This window comes from Grammomys surdaster, unplaced genomic scaffold (assembly GCF_004785775.1).
Source record: "Grammomys surdaster isolate TR1022 unplaced genomic scaffold, NIH_TR_1.0 364, whole genome shotgun sequence".
NCBI lineage: Eukaryota > Metazoa > Chordata > Mammalia > Rodentia > Muridae > Grammomys > Grammomys surdaster.
In genome coordinates, this window is record NW_021604783.1 from 636,681 (window position 1) to 647,759 (window position 11,079).

Below are 11,079 nucleotides of genomic sequence, written 5' to 3' on the forward strand. Positions count from 1 at the left end.
ATAAAGACAGATTCATAAGGAAAAATGGAGTCAAACGATTGATATACAGAATGAGACAGGAGACACACTGAAGGCTTTGCAGATGCTAGAAAGCCACAGAGTGGATATGAGAAGTGAGTTCAGGATGTCTCGGCTACTCCTATTTTTGCTGGAACAAAGTGTCAGACAAAAGCAATTGTTAAATATTTGTTTTATTTTATGAGCTTCTCTGCCTGTGAGACTGGATGTCTATGTGCACCATGTGAGCGGTATCTATGGAGTCCCAAAGAGGGCATCGGATTGCCCTGCAACTGGAGGTACAGATGTCTGTGTGTTGCCATGTGGGAGGAGAGAATCAAACGTGGGTCCTCCAGAAGGGCAGCCAGTGCTCTTAAGCACTCAGCCGTCTCCAGCCCCAACAAAAGCAATTTAAAGAAGAGGATATTTGGAGCTGGAGAGATGGATTAATAGTTAAGAATACTTCTTGCACTTGCACATCACACACACACACACACACTTTTTTTAAAAATTCTTTAAAAGATAGAAGGCAAGAAAAATATGGAAAGGAGAGAAGAGAAATTTCTTTGGTGTATATGCTATAACCTAGCTACCCTCATGGAGATCTGAGAGTAGGAAAGATTCATTTATCTACATCTGGAATGGTCAGGAGAAAAAAATTTTATTCAATGGTTAATGGATCTATCTGTCTACCCATCACTCGGTCAACAGCTCAGTTCGAATCTCTGCAGGCAGGCAGCAAGTCTATGCCATAGTAATCCAGTAACTGGCATGCATCGGGGCTGACAGCCACAAGGAAGGGAAAGTCCCTGAGTCCTGCTCTATCTTTTTTAGAGTAAGACAAGTTATTTTGATATGTCTGTGGAGGGGCACAAAATCCACATAGAGAGACTTTCATGCAAGAACAATTACCATTAAATAAGAAGTGTGTGTGCCTTTATGCACACTGTCTCCTAGAGAACTGAAGGTCAAGGTGGCAAAGTGACTCTTCGGGGTCCCACGGCTCATAGATAGGAATCAAACTGTCACCCAAACATCTTTCTACTACAGACTCTTTGGGTATCAAAAGAAGGCAATCAAGATGACTCCATCTGTCAAAACCTCTCCTCCCTTATGAGGCCTATCCCCCTTGCTGTCACCTCCCCAGTCTCCTCCAGATAACCTATCCCCCACATGACTCCTGCATTGCACACAGTGTCCCTGCTTCTCTGAGTTCCCCCATTTTTGCTAACAAGGATTCAAAAGACAGTAACTTATTGTGAACACCCACTCCAAGAGTGTCATTAAATTCTGCCCTAGAGGAGCTGGATAGCCCACTGGCTAAGGAAGTTAGTTGCTCTTTCAGAGGACCCAGGTTCAGTGCTCAGCACTCACAGGACAGCTCACAACCATTGCAACTTCAGTTCCAGAAGCTCCAACACCCTCTTCTGGCCTCTACAGACACCAGCTACACATGGTATACATTCATCCTTGGAGGCAAAACACCTAAACATATGAAGTAAAATAAGACTTTAAAACTGTTTGCACATTCATGTGTCCTGTTTATAGCCAGATATTTGGCCGTGGCTCAGTGTGATGTAACAGTGACCTAACAGAGCTGAGCAGCACAAAACTCATTCCAGACAACTCAGGTCCTTGGTGATGTCTGTGAGTGTGATACCCAAGACCACTCCACGATAGAAGGGGAGAGCAAAGGGGTCTGCATAAAGTGATGAAATGTCTGCCATCTTAAATTAATAAAGAACAGGGGAACACAGTGTTTACACTGTAGCCTGTAAGGCAATCAAGGGGAAAGAGAGAGAGAGAGAGAGAGAGAGAGAGAGAGAGAGAGAGAGAGAGAGAATGGGGCAACAAGGGACAAAGAGAAAACAAACAGTTTAATGTTGGGCCTGAATCCAACACACACATTACAAGACAGAGATTATCCAGGTGGAATATTTTCAGTTGCCCAGTTATATGCTATCTACAAGAAACTCACTTCAAATAGAATGATTATTGGTAGGTTAAAAGGAAATGAATGAGAAAACATAGGCTATGCAAACATAACCAAAAGAAAGGCAGGGCTACAAAAATGGATAGGGGGAGCCCAGCTCCCCACCCCCTTTCTGCTTCCTGAGTAAAATCACAGGGTGACTTAACAGCTCCATTCTTTAACTTGGCCGGCTGTGGACTTTTCCCAACGGGCTTCAGCCCATGCCAAGGCTTTCAACTCCCCCAAGTACTGATAAAGGTGGCAAAGCAGCTGCCCAAAACTCTGGGAAAGAAAAACATGGCCTCACCCTTGACCCAATATTCCTTAACTCCTCATAAAAACTCCACACTGAGGCTAGCAAGATGCAAGCAAAGAAACTTGCTGCATGAGCCTGGAGAGCCACAGTCATTCCTTGGATCCCATGGAGAGAAGCAATTCCATGAAGACGTCCTCTGTCCGCCAGGTATACTTTGTGACACACGCCTACCCCACATGCACAGCATCCACACACACTGATGATGATGATGTTGATGATGATAACAAATTAATAATGATATATATTTTTAACGCTACATAACCGATCCCCTCACTGAAGATATATCTAGTAGCACATCCCTTTCTCTAGCTGTCAATCATGGGGATAAGGTCCAGCCATCTGTACATCGGTCCTTACCAATGATTTGCACAGATCATCTGACATCAGAGCTTCTTGCACTCTCCCCCATACTAGAGGTAGATGAATTCATGACCTCGCTCATGCTAGACAAGTGCTCTACCCCTGAGGAACATCCCTAGTACACACAATGTATTCTGCGACAAGGTCTCACAAAGGCCCCCAAGCTGGTCTCAAACGTATGATCCTCCTGCATGGACCTGCAGGGTATCTGGGATTACAGTCACATGGCACTCTCGATTTAGTGCCTCACTCTTTGGACTCCTTGCCATCCCCTTGTCAGGATGTACTGGGACACGTCTTTTAGGCTACTTCCTTGCTACAGCTTTTTGGGGTGAGCTTTTTGGGGTAACTCCAGCTGAGCTTTGAGAAGATGAAAAATCAATGTAAGAACAAAGAGAACATTTTATATATATATATATTACACACATATATAGATATATGTGCATATATATATATATGGGAGATTTATCATATAACTCACAGAGATACACATATACATGAATACATATATGCACATGGTTGTGCACACATGGAATCTCTGAATTCTGAGAACCTAAGATAAAAGGATCAAGAGTTCAGGCTAGCCTGACTCACAGAGTGGGATTGCCAAACACACCAAAAAAAGCAAAGAAAATTTCCAGGGATGTAAAGGGACATTATACAGTGACAAAGAGTCAAGTAATCAAAACAACAGGAAATTCAAAGAACAATATGCACCAGTGGCTAGAGAGATGGCTCGGTGATTAAGATCACATACTGATCTTGCAGAGGATAGGAGTCAGTTCCCAGCACCTGTGTGAGGCTGGCTGCTCACAACCACCTGTAACTCTAGTTCCCAGCAACCCAATGCCTCAGACTTCCATTGGTATCTGTGCTGTTGTGTATCTACTGTCACTCGGGTAAACATGCATACACATAATGCTTAAATAATAATAATAAATCTTGTTTAAAAGAAACATACGCACTAAATTACAAAGTTTTGAAATTAGTAAAATAGTTGAATATACACTTCTCCAAAGTTCACTACATGGAAGATAGATATGTTCGTTATCATTAACTACTAGAGGCATATGTACTAAATCATTCTGAAATACACTAAGTATTTACTAGAATGTCTAAAAGAAAGCACTGTCAGCAAATATTTAGTAATTGGAACTCTCAGCTATTGCTGGCAGAAACAGAAAATTAAGCGCCCATGTAATGGGTTGACAGTTTTACACAAATAAGCAAGTTCTTACCATATGTGCTGGGAGTCCCATGACTGTGTATTTATCCCCTGTGAAGGGATGTTACAGTCACTAAACTCACAAGTGTTTATAACAGCTGTACTTAGAACTTCAAAAAGAAAAAGAATCAAATTAAGCAGCCTTCTACAGAAGATCAGTAAGAACTGTGGCACATCCATACAAATGAAATGCTCTTCAGAAAGAAAGAAAAAGCAAAGGACTTTTGACATAAATAATAATTTGGATTGACCTCACAGACTTTAAGATGAGTGAAAAAAAAGCCAGTTCTAAAGTTTATATTTGTGGTGCAGAACAAGCTTGAAAAGATGCTCCCTGCGACAGAACAGCTAGTGAGTGCCTGGGTTTGGGGTTGGGGTGGAGTAAGGATGAGATTACAGATGAATGGCAGGAGGAAGTTCCTTGGGTGGTGGAAGGGCTCTTGTTCCGGACTCTGATGCTCCCAAGTCTGTACTTGAATTAGAAGTCCAAGAATCATAGTCCACACCCCCTCCAATAATGTCAGTTGCGTATTGATTTTAAAAATTAAGTTAAAATTAAAAACTATGTTCTTCACCATTTGTACTTCTCAAACTTTCCCAAAGAGTCTCCTCATGTAAGCCACAGGAAAAACCGATTTGCTATTTTCTTTCTTTACTGTCCATTCACACGTTCTAAGGACTCACTCTTCACTCCAGCATCAGGCAGTAAGGGAGCAAGGTAAACCCCCACCTTCTTCTTCAGCACTGACAACAGACATGCCTCCTGTCAAGCTGTCCACGTTCATTCAGCTCAGCAGCCCTGCCCTTCCCAGGATGCCCTGGAGCAGGCTAAACCCCACCACCATCCTCCCATCTCCCCTTCTGCTCCCAAGCCTGCTTTACAAGTCTAAGTAGGAGCTGCCCTCAATATGGGAAGTTAGACTTGGCAAACCCTATACATGCTCCAGGTGGCATGGGGAAGCCAGGGTTTAGAATCTACCTTAATAAAACACATTTGACTAAAAGGGGCCTCAAAACAGCCAAGCAAGGAAGCTCCAGACTGATTATAACCATTATAACCATGTTACTGTCTCAGCCAAAAAAAATTTCTGGAATTCCTTTTCCAGAGGGGTTTGCTATGTAATCTTCCTGTCTTGACCTCTGAAGTGTTGGGATCACAGGAGTAAGCCAACATGGTTGGTTCAGAATTCTTCAATAGTCTCCAGGCTAGACTGTATTTCATAAGAACCCCAGTAACAATAATGCATTTAATGGTGTGTGTGTGTGTGTGTGTGTGTGTGTGTGTGTGTGTGTGTGTAAAATAAGTGTTTATCCAATTGCCACAACAACCTAATATAATAAGGTAAGTACTTGAGTGAACCCATTCGATATATGAGAAAAATAAGAAGCAGGGTTATTTTCAGATCGGCCAGGTGATAGACCTGGCTTTGAACCTAAACTACCTGGCTCCACAATTTCTAATTTCAATAACTATTAAGCTATGGTCCCTGTGGGTATGGCTAATTTCCTTATTTCAAAATGAGTTCTCATCTTTTTACTCTACTACTAAATGAATCTGTTTTATCCTTACTGAATTTTGGGTATGTATTCAAGTTGCCTATCTTCAAAGGAAAATTACCAGTATAAGATAAATCCGAAAGAATTTGCTGCAGGCTTTAGAGGTGACTCCCAGGAAGGGTCACTCATTCTTGAGAAATGACAATCTTCCAAGACTGTGTACCCTACCTAAATGCCCAGAGCTATAATTGATTCTGGTATGTTGGTTAAAAATAATTCACCACATTCTTTTATAATCATTCCTCAAAATAAGCAGGTGAGGTGAGCATCTTCCAGAGTCCTCCACCTCTTCCTTCCCTGGAGCACTCATAGAGACGTACTCAAGATTACTCAAACCAGACGCAGAAACACTCCTCCCTGCCCAGCTCCTGAGAGATTAACAAATTCTCCCTACCTTTAATCCAAAGTAGGAATATTTCTGCCCAGTGTCTTCAGTGGGCTCCAGGCCCTGGGATGGGAGTGAGAGGTGAGCAGAACATGACTCAACTACCAGCAACCATCGCCACCCAGATTCAAACCCACCTCCTGGTCCTCACCCTCTCTACTAACTTATTTTCGGATGCAGCAATGACCTTTAGATTCATGGCATCCCTAAAACATCTCTCACAGAAGACCCAGTGGTGTCTGAGACCAGGCAAAAACTGGACCAGAGACAAGTTTGAAGGAGTTGTAAGAGAGGGTGGAAGCCAATAGACCTGTCCATCAAACAGGAAAGAGTGAAACCCCACCTCAAATATTATGGGCTGCAGACACCAGGATGAATGAATATCTCTCCACAGTAATATTAATAGGCAGCCAGAGTTAAGATTACCTAAGTCAAAGGTCAGGAAAAAGGCTAAATATTAAGCAGTCTGTCTGCAGTGTTAGCTCTCTTTCCCCACCTTGCCTTGTTGTCTTCTTTTTCTTCTTCCTCCTTTTCTTTTCTTGTCTTTCTTACAAAACTTTGAAAAGTTTACATTACCCAGAAAGAGGAAAAAAGGGAGGGAGAGGGAAAAGTAGGGAGGGAGGAGGGAGAGAGAGACAGACAGAGACAGACAGACAGACAGACAGACAGACAGACAGACAAAGAGAGAGATCATGAGGAACATAGACGCAAGCAACAGGGCATATTTGATCCTCAAGCCATAGTAGGTTGACCCCAAGTCAACAATTCTCAAACATTATTCTTCAGACCAGAAACACAGAAAAATGTCTGTGGTGTACTGATAATAACCTAATAATCTAAAAACAAAAGCATCATCTTGATTTGCCCACACCCATACTGTAAATATTCCCACCACACTTATTGTGTTGCTCCCAGGCACAGAGCTGAGAACTGAGGCTGCATGGTAAACTCTTCACCACCAAGACCAGCCCGCCCAAAGTCATTTTGTGGCAATTGCAGGTAGACAACATACCACAGAAATTTTGTCACTACCAAATATGGGAAACTCCGGTATTGGTCTTATGAGTAAATAGCGTGCCCATTATCACACTCATTCAATAAATGTTTGTACTGTGGTAAAGTGTAGGACCCAATGGTGCGTGACAAACATCCCGACTCATGTAGGTCACAGTGTAGTGGAGAGTCCACAGAAAATGGTCAACAACCTATGAACAAGCTGAGAGAAGAGGTCTGGAGAAGACTGTGAAGCCCGGAGGAGCTGTGCCTCTCCTGGGCTGTGGATCAGAAGGTCTGTTTGGGAAAATTATCCCCAATTTAGCTCTAAGACAGGAGGCTGTGGGGCCGAATAGACCTTACCAGATCATTTCAGGAAGCCGCATCTCAAATTTTCACACTCTTGTAGTATGCACCTCAGTTTAGAAAAGTCTTGTCTACAGCCAAAGCACCCTGAACATGCCCAATCCCGGAAGCTAAGCAGGATCGGGCTCGGTGAATACTTGGATGAGAGAAAAGTCTTACTTAGGGAAAAGTGATAAAATTGGAAGTTAACATGTATAAGAGTCACAGATTTTTTTTTTTCTGACCATGGAAGAAGTGTTGGTTCCTAATGATCATTTTATCCTTCTTTTTTTTTTTCCATGCTAATAGTTTGTCATGGAAAGGATACAGGGTTATGGTCATGTGATAAAAACAATGTTTTCTACCAGTAAATAAACTTGACGAGTTTGCATGCACTGCACGCTTGGAGGGTTTTGTCTTCATTTTTGAACATACATTGTACATGAATAATATGACAAAATAAGACTTCTGAGTTCTCTGGCACTCCAACACTAAGTTGTTCTTGCATTTTCTGCATGCTGTTATCTGAGTCTGTGACAGGAGACAGCTCCAAGGGTTCCTTCCTTTTTTATTTGTCTTTGGTTTTGATGCAGAGTCTCACTGTGTTGGCTGGTGGTGCCGTTTTTTTGCATATTAGTCAGTTTTGCATTTAAATATTGCAGTCACATCTATGCATTCTTTTCCCCATTGATTTTTATAAAAATTCATGTCCTAATTCCCTCTTTGTTGCTGTGACGTAACGCTCACCTGACCAAAAGCAACATGGGAGGGGGCGGGGAAAGGGCTTATTTCAGCTTCCGGGTCACAGTCCACCATGAAGGGAAGTCAGAACTCAAGCAAGAACCAGAAATGGAAACCATGGAGGAGTGTCACTTGATGACTCGAAGGCTTGAAGACTTGTGCTTAGCTATCTTCTACAGACAAGACTCAAATGCCCAGAGAATAGCATCACCCTCAAAGTAGGCTGGAGCCCACTACACCAGTTAACAGTCAAGACACTCTCTGGCAGATACACCCACAGGCCAAACAGATCTGGGAACTACTTGAGACTGTCTTGTCAGGTGACTCTAGGCTAGAGGTCTCAACCTTTCTAATGCTTTGACTCTTTAACATTGTTCCTCAGGTTGTGGTGATGCCTAACCATAAAATTATTTTTGTTGCTACCTCATAACTATAATTTTGCTATTGTTGTGAATCATAGTATAAATGTCTGTGTTTTCTGATGGTCTTAGGTGACCCCTATGAAAGGGTCATTCAACCCCCGTAGGGGTCATGACCCACAGGTTGAGAACTGATGCTGTGGGCTGTGTTAAGTTGATGGTTAAAACTAGCTAGGAAAATTCAATTTTCCACAGTTTCAATGCACTCATGGTTTCAATACTCTTCTGTCTTAATGATTCAGTCCTCTGTCGGCTTCCGTTGTCTGACAAACCACCCCAGAACAAAGCAGCTTAAAACAAGAGCTGTTTCTTGAGTTCATGATTCTCATGATGGTAGGCTCTGGTGTGTGATGGCCTGACCCCTGTCAGCTGGGCTCTGCGAATCTACAGTAAGTAGCAGGACACCTGACAGCCCAGTGCTCTTGACCTGTGACTGATGACTGGCCAGTTGCAGACCAGAACAAGAGGAGCAATTGGCTCCTGTGTTTCTGGTCATCCAGCAGACTGACACAGGCTTTGGACATGGTAATTGCTGGTTTCCAAGATCATCAAGTGAAGATAAGAACGTATAATGTATGCCTTTTTTCCACACCCAGCTGGTATCTTGTTCCGATGATCAAAACATGTCAGCTGGCCAGGCGGAAGATACCGGCAAGAAGTTCTGGGCGTGAGGAAATGGCAGACAAGTTGGGGAACCACTTCTGTACCAATTCACCAGATGTCATTCCTAACTTGAATGATGTTTGCCAATTGCTAACAAATAACTTTGAAGGTTACGCTCTTCCAGGATGAAGACATAAACCAGTTACCCTGTAAAAGGAAATATTTGGAGAAATATTTTTAAAAAGCAATGGAGGAAAAAGGACCCTTAGCAGAGGGAACAGAATAATGTATGAAGATGTGGAAGAGGGACAGCTCCTCCCAGCTGTTCACCATGACACAAAGGGAAAGCAGGCCTTCCTGGACTGTAAACATCTGTTCCGTGCAGATGGCTTTCACTCGAGCACCTTATGCTGTGAACTGTGATCTGATTTCACTTTCAGTAGCCATCATGTTTGCCCTGCTAAAAAGACTGGCAACAGACCCCAGAAGAAGTGTGTTTGACTTAGGACTGAGTTTAACAGACCATCACAGTCCGCAAGAGCAAGAAGACTTGGAGGCCTCTGGAAAACAAGGATTCCTTAGAGGTGAAAAGGGAGGTTCTAGAAGGAAGGAAAGAGGTTGAAGGGCATTGTCCTGAAGAAGAAGAGGGGCGAGGAGTGGGTAATTATCCAGGAATAGGGAGGGCACGCGGTCAGGGAAAACCAAACACAAAGGAAAACCAAACCTTTGCCGGGGGACCTTGGCAAAGGGTCACAGTTGGGACCTTGTTCTAGAAACCAACACTATAGAGCCCACCTTCATTCAGACCATGTACTTGCCCCTGCTTCACCAGATCACATGACCACTCAAGTGCTTCCAGTCAACATGGTCATGATGACTTCAGTCACTCCACTAGCCAGCAGTTTGTCCAGTGGCCTCATTCTTTCGTTTAGCCTCAGGAGCTTATCTACAAAATCCACCCTTCACTTTCAATAAGCCTAAGCATTGGGCAGCTGGGGAACTAGGGTGCTAGTGGGATGGTAAAACGCATGGAGTCCCTGTCACCTTATTCCTGTTCTGTAGGACTGAGAGTAGCACAAACAAGACAAGAGTCACTGAAAAGCCCCGGCTTTCTCTGCCTGTAAGAAGGAGGGCCAGCTCAACACATAATTGCCTCAAGAGAGAGCCATTGCAAGTTTGTATCCTGTATACTGCTCTGAAATGTTTGCATGTACCGACACTGGTTGAGTCATACCCTGTAGATGTCCACATTTCAGATGTGTTTTTTTTTTAATCTCATAGAAAAAGAAAAAACTCGACACTATTAGTCTTATAAGAAAATCTAAGCTGCAAAGTCGTGGTTTGGTTTCCTTCCGTTAGAAGTTTCTTTCCTTAATTGCCAGCCAGTTTTTACAATTACCCTCCCTGACATCTACGTCTCCCTAAAGTGACTTGCAAAGAGTGGGCCCACCCTAGGGGTGGGGGAAAGGCAAGAAATGTGACACCACCTCCCCACTCCTACCCCCAAAGGAGGTCAGCAGAGCCTGGAATGACAGAAAGAAGGGCACCGGAGCTAATTAAGTCTGCAAAGGAGCCAAAGAGGCCTCCTTCCTGGTTCACTGCCAGACACAAAGCTTTTTGATGCTGCTCTTAAATCTGAGCATGCCAGGCCAAAGTGGATTTTGATTACAAAAACTAAAAATATTGAGAGGAAGAACGAAAGAAGAGACTTAGAAAAGATGGAATCCGCCAACCAACTGTGCATGGATAGTGCAAGAAAGATGCATGACCTCTAATCTTGATATTTAGAAGATTCTTTCCATAAATAATTGCATTTTAACCAAAGGCAGCCGAAAATTATCACACGCACCCCCACTCCCCCCCCCCTCATGACCTAGTGGATGTGCTGGGAAGCTTGCGCCATCTAGTGTCCAATCCCGGAATCACGAACATTGTTTCCTAGCTTTAGTAAATTTTGAAAAGCTAATTCTGAGTGGAGCCTGCCCTTGGCTTTGTTTTCAATACAACCTTCCTGTAAGAATGTGCCCATTTGTGATCTCTACAAGAGACTAGCACATATAATTCTAATAATTTCTCTCTGGCATTTGTATAGCCTTTGGAGATTTACAAAGCCCTTTAGCACTTATGGCTTTACAACCATCCAGCAGCAGGTGGGAAGGCATAATT